The sequence below is a fragment of the Mytilus californianus genome, unplaced genomic scaffold, assembly GCF_021869535.1.
Source record: "Mytilus californianus isolate M0D057914Y unplaced genomic scaffold, xbMytCali1.0.p SCAF_7, whole genome shotgun sequence".
Taxonomy (NCBI): Eukaryota; Metazoa; Mollusca; class Bivalvia; order Mytilida; family Mytilidae; genus Mytilus; species Mytilus californianus.
Window position 1 is genome coordinate 115,016,419 of NW_026262723.1, and position 6,713 is coordinate 115,023,131.

The 6,713-nt window shown below is 34.7% G+C and overlaps 1 long non-coding RNA gene across 1 annotated transcript; it reads right to left on the reverse strand.

Moving 5' to 3' along the window:
• Positions 1–207: 207 nt before the first annotated feature.
• On the reverse strand, positions 208–3,467 carry LOC127708242 (uncharacterized). The gene is made up of 4 exons (XR_007985210.1): positions 3,199–3,467; positions 2,596–2,655; positions 1,303–1,372; positions 208–237 (listed from the first exon to the last, which is right to left on the reverse strand). It is a non-coding gene; the product is annotated as an uncharacterized LOC127708242 (long non-coding RNA).
• Between the last annotated feature and the right edge of the window lie 3,246 nt (positions 3,468–6,713).

Consider the following 6,713-nt stretch of genomic DNA (forward strand, 5'->3'; position numbering starts at 1 on the left):
AATTGAGAATGGAAATAGGGAATGTGTCTTTATCACAGCTAGAAAACTTTGGTAGTGTCACTTTTATCTTTCTTGCGTTTATGGCCTTTTATAATCTTATATGGATCATCTGTGTCTCATGGACACATTCCCCATTTATATCTTAATAAGACACTTGTTCGCCACTTGTAGTAAACTGTTACTTGACCTTAATTGCCAATTTCTTACCTGGAACATGGTCTTGGTTGTCACTTGTTCCTGAAACATTTGTGTGAGAAAGATGCGTATAAGAAATTGCTAAGTAAAAAATTATAACGAACAATAAATAAAACTTAAGATGATTTGCGACGTTTAACACACCGTGCAAATCCCGCACCCTTCAAGTGGGCTTCACCTGGCCCCGTAACAAAAATGTATACTAGTTACGCGAAAAAAGACCTTACCCTAAGGTCAGAAACATATAAATGAACCACAATTAAAAAGAACATAAAAGACTAACAGAGGACAGAGGTTCCGGATTTAGGACAGTTGCCAAAAGCTACGGGGTTATAAGTGTTTTGTTTTCCTCTAGCCAATGTCGAACAAACAAATACACACTTACACCGCTGTTCCATGTTAGGGGAGGGTTTAGTTCCTGCTAACATGTTTATCCCAGCCACATTGTGTATGGGCCTGTCCAAAGTCAGGAGCCTGTAATTCAGTGGTTGTCGTTTGTTGCTGTGCTACTTTTTTGTTTTTCGTTCATTACTTTCTACATGAATTGGGCCGTTAGTTTTCTGGTTTGTATTGTTTTACATTTGTCATTTCTGGGCCTTTTATTGTTGACTATGCGGTATAGACTATGCTCATTGTTGAAGGCGTTACGCCAACCTATAGTTGTTTATTTCTGTATCATGCTTGTATTAAGTCATAAATGGCTCTATATTGCAACCCTTATATTTTGCGCAGTCATGATGCATTGACTGTATATTTTTTTCAAATTCTTTTTTGTATATACTTAGCAATTAAAACATATTTCTAAGTGCAGAATATTATTTTTTCTCATGGAGAGTCTGCTTTTTATAATTTTATATTAGAAAATATCTCTACATAAAAAGTAGTTTTCTCGATTTGCACCTTGCATGTAATTTAAACTGATTAGAAATAAGGGAAATAAAATAACTGGTTATGGATTCTGGAACTGTGTTACTACTAGAGAAAGAATAAGATTTGTTCAACCCTTGATTAGCCAAATGTTCCAAGAAATGATGTATTTGTAGTTGTTCATAGTATTTTATAAAAATCTAATGGCTAAAGTGTAATAAAAGAGTACGTATAATTCACCTTCATTTCTTTCAACAATCTGTGAAATTGTTTGGCTCTCAAAGCTGTCTGGAACATAATCCAACTGATCCTAAATTAATGAATTAAAAACTTCATAAACTGATTTTGAAATTGTAGTTTCTTAATCTGTATTCAAATAGTATTTTTTTTTCATTGTATGGTTACTAAAATAATGCTAAGGGCAGCATAAATCGTTAATGACGAATACTTAGGAGATATCTGTATTGTATTTTAAGGTACGACGGCATCTATTGGTTATTTGATGGTCGCAAATTAAGAGTACGGGTATTTGTCACCATCAAATCACCAATTGATGCCGTCAGAGCTTAAAATACAACATTGTTATCTCCATTCTAATGAAAATGACAGAAAACAACGTCCAATATACATTTAAATTTGTCATACGTCGATTGCACATTCGCGCACGTTTAAATAGCACCAATTGTTGATACCATGAAAATTGGTGACGTTATCCTATGAAAATGAACCTTAAAACATTTTCATAGAAAACTATAAATTCTGCTTATGTGTTGTAAAATTTCACTTTATCTTTCAAACAAGTTGAAGAAGTGTCTGCATTACAGATCAAAACTTGAGTAAACACTTAAACTGAAGTTTCATGCTCCAGTCAAAATATATGACATTTTTGCTCCTGTCCAAATTCAGGAGCCTCTATTAGTCTTGCATGTTTTTCAATTTTAGTTTATTTATATGTTTTGGAGTTTAGTGTGACGTACATTTTCACTGAACTAGTACACAATTTTAGTAAGGGGCCAGCTGAGGACCACCTCCTGTTGTGGGATTTTCTTGCTGCGTTGAAAACCCATTGGTGGCCTTCGGCTGTTGTCTGGTTTTTGGTCTTGTTGTTTCTTTGACATATTGCCCATTTCCATTCTCAATTTTGATAATTCTATTTGATGCCAAGACAACTATGACGAAAATTTATCTTGTACCATAAACATTTGAATGAATCGTTTAAGTAGATTCAATGTGATGTAAAACGTTGATCGAGGCACACTTTGTGTGAACCTCAGGAGCTTGCTGAACATGTGTACTTAGTCAACAATTTAACAGCCATAATGTAATTACAAAAACGATGCTAAAATCACTATGTATATAATTCATTTCTTATAAATAATCAAAAAGTCATTTCACTTTTGCTATTACGTTCACAGAACCTTTGTCAGTTGTTACCTAAATCTTTTTGTGCAGTTGTATGTCTGCTTTGAATACAGTTTTTGTGTCAATTGTTTCTTAAAAATATATAGAAGGTTAATGCCAAGTTCTACCAACCACTCTATTTTGATTTCTTTGAAGATTTTCTGCACTTTCTGTTTCTTCTTCTACTTCATTCTATTTTATGATGAAAGACATAAAGACATATATGGTTTAGCAGCAAGAACTTTTTATCTACAAACCATCTAGATGATGAATTTAAAACTGCTGACAGTATTCAATTTTCCAGCTTTTATATGATCATATTCATACATTTTAGTATAAGCTTTTTGTTTAATTCTATGAAAATTTTGAACTGTTAATTCTTCACATTTGACTTCGATTTAACGGAATTTACCATGTATTTTTTTTTTAAACGGACGAAGGAGAAAGTACAAATAACAATCTTTCGAATGTTATACATCATGAAATGGCCGTTTGTGCGGTGGCTACATTAAATTCGTTCACTTAAATTCTGTTTGAAGTTTGTCACTCCAATTGAAGACTTCATTGATTGTTGAGTCTTTAAAAAATATACCTAATTCTGGGCGACATAATGAGAATAATCAAAACAAGAAGACAACTTTTGTGTTATCATCCCAGCACAGTTTATCTAATTTTTCTAAGCGTAGATGTTTTCTACTATCTAATACTTAATAATGATTTATATACATGTTATACCTCAAGTGGCATCAAGAAAAGTTTTCTCAGCATTTCAGCCATATCTGGATCTAGGAATGATAGTAAAGAAAATATATACTTATTACATAATTAAAGCAGCAACTTATGTCTGTAACACGGTAAAAAAGTCAAATTTGATCAAATATGCATTGGGATTACCCAGTTGTTTAAACCCATTGCCCCAGCAGTTCTGTATGGCTAGGGATTATAGACTTTGCTCTTATAAATAGCTATTAGGTAGTACTTCATCGAAGGGGCAACGAATTTATGGGATGAACATTCCTATGGTACGAAAATTACGTCCGTAACATGGAAATAAAGCCAAATTCGATAAAATACGCATTCGGGTCACCCACTTTCCGACCCATTGTTTCGGTAGTTCTCTATGGCTAGGCAGCATAGATGCTGCCCTAATGAATAGCTATTGGATAGTACTAAAAGGTGAGGGTAAAGAATTTCTGGGTTAGCATTCTTAAAGGCCGAAAGTTCCGTCCGTAACGCGGAAAAATAGTCCAATTTTATCAAAGATGCACTGGGGTCACCCACTAGTTTAAACCCATTGCACCGGCAGTTCTGTATGGCTAAGGATTATAGACTCTACTCTAATAAATAACTATTGGGTAGTACTACAACGAGGGGAACGATTTTATGGGATAATCATTCATAGAGAACGAAATTTGCGTCCGTAACATGGAAATAAAGCCAAATTCGACCCATTGTCTCGGTAGTTCTTTATGGCTAGGCATTATAGATGCTGCCCTAATGAATATTTATTGGATAGTACTTCAAGGTTAGAGTAAAAAATTTCTGGGGTAAGCATTGTTAAAGGCCCAAAATTCCGTCCGTTACACAGAAAAAAAGAAAAATCTGATCAAATATACACTTCGGTCACCCACTTGTTCAAACCCATTGCACCGGCAGTTATATATAGCTAGGAATTATAGACTCTGCATGCCCTCATAAATTATATAGCTATTGGGTAGAACTACAATGAGGGGGCAACGAATTTCTGGGGTATGAATGAAAATGTTAATACTTTAACACGTTTAAACCCGCTGCATTTGTTTGCACCTGTCCTAAGTCAGGAATTTGATGCCCAGTAGTTGTCGTTTGTTGATATGGTCCATAAGTGTTTCTCGCTTCTCATTTTTTATATAGATTATAGACCGTTTATTTTCCCTTTTCAGTGGTTTTACACTTGTCATTTTTTGGGCCCTTTATGGCTTGCTGTTCGGTGTGAGCTAAGCTTCTGTGTTGAAGACCGTACTTTGACCTATAATGGTTTACTTTTACAAATTGTTACTAGGATGGAGAGTTATTTTTTGATATTTTATAAAAAATTTTGGCACTCATACCACATCTTCTTATATCTATTTAGATGATAATCACAAGTTAGTGTTCACATCCTTAAAAATTGAATAACAGATGTTTTGTTCAATTTCTTCAAATATTTAGAACAACCTGGGAACAGTATATCTAACATATATGTTCCTGGATAAACTTCACATTAGTCCGTGCTCACTTTTCATTTTTTTTAAGAAATGGATGCTTGTAACATATTTAATTTGCTCATTCAGTTTAAACATGGAAGTAATATTGTTTGAATATTACTTCCATGGTTTAAATGATGACTTTTTGAGAACGTTGCATGGCGACGTTTCCATAAATTTCCTTTTTAAAGTGAATACTTCATCTGTTGATATATACTGTGAACGTTTTGTGTATATTCATATGCGGACCCAGGGGGTCTAGTCCGCCCCCTTTCGTGGGAACAATTTGGTTGATTATATAGGGAATCACTGAAGCATGACTCGACCTCCCGGCTCCTTTTTAATTAAGACTTGTATGACTTGTATATATGACGGTGCATTACGTTTGCGCTCATTAACATTACATTTGCGAGCAAGAATCATTACGTTTGCGCGCAGCTTTTGATAACATTTGCGCGCATTTATTTGGCTATTTATTAGGTAACTACAGGTAATAGTACTTATTTATTTATTAATTTATTCAATTATTTACTAGTACAAATACCATTTCCGTTAATCTGACTCTGAGTTCCCTACACACCAACGAGGAAGTGGAACCCAAGTGGGATTTCAAGCAGAATAAGTCCGTTTTATTATATTCTGTCAAAATGGAAAGTAAATCCATCGTATACTATAAATGATTTTTACCCGGTTTGTAATTTTTTTGCCCCATTTAAAAAACATAACAAAATAGGGCCAATTTTAACCCTTCGTGAACCTTCTCCTTTGTGACGATGACCCTCGGCGACTGAGCTCGGCGATCTTTGATCTTTCAACGTTCACGTCTCCATTAAATCGGAATAGATCTACTCGTGTTCCGTGCGACAATTTCTATTGCATTTTTTTTTTAAACATACCCTGAAGACCCTCAATGGTTTCAATGATTTTCTATTATCTGCTTCAGTGAAGACACCAATGGATAGATCGTATGTAAATTAGCCACGTGTAAGTGACTTGTTGGACTTCATCTTACTTTTATATCAAAATATACGTTACTTTAGTGTTTTGCAAATCACCTGTTATTGTCTCTCTAAGACTATCAAAAATTCTTCTTTTTTTTGTTTTAAAAATATGTCTTCTTTTAATCTTTATAATATGTCTCGTGAAATAGTTGCAGACGAAAATTATACTCCAAGGTTTTAAAAACGTTTGAATCGACGTGTTCTAAAGAGCTTTTACAAGCGCTTCAATCACCTGATCACTGCACGAGCATTCTGCTTCTGATTCTGCATTTGAAATGTTTCAGTGTAATCCTTGCGAATTTTCAACAGAAAAACAGAGCAATTACTGCAAACATCTAGAAACAAAAAAGCATAAAGATGTAATAGGTTTATTGCAGTTTTGTGAAGAAGAACAAAGTACAGAGACAAATGATGTGTGGCAAGAGAACTTCAACATTGACAGTGACAGTGCAACTAAACAGGAACTCGATGACTCAGAGATTTTTACAGACGACTACTTCCCTTTCGCCAACAGGCTAGAGCTACTGCTCTACGTGTTACGTGGATCAAAATATCACTGTATAGTAAGCGCTTTTATTATCATATATATTGCAATCTTCAATCTTGCAATCATGGTGTCCGGTCAAGCAAATTAGTATCAATCCCGGGGGGGTTACTGACTATCCTTTCGGCTATAACTGTGCCGACAGCACTTGCCAAATCATACCCTGTTCTAACTAGAAAACATTGAAAAATATACCCTGTTCTAAACAGATATATTGAAAAACATACCCTGTTCTAGACACGCCCAAGAAAATGACTCTGTTCTAACCAGCAGGACATGAAAAGGGACCCTGTTCTAACCAGCAGGGCATTAAAAAGCGACCCTGTTTTGCGGCACACTCGTACCACTAAAAATATAGGATTTAACCCCCCCGGGGTATCAATTTCCAAAAATACACTTTATATGGATGCATAAAAATATGAAAAAATCTTGCACTGAAGTTTCTTTATGATATATAAATGCATTTCAAGAATTGGATAA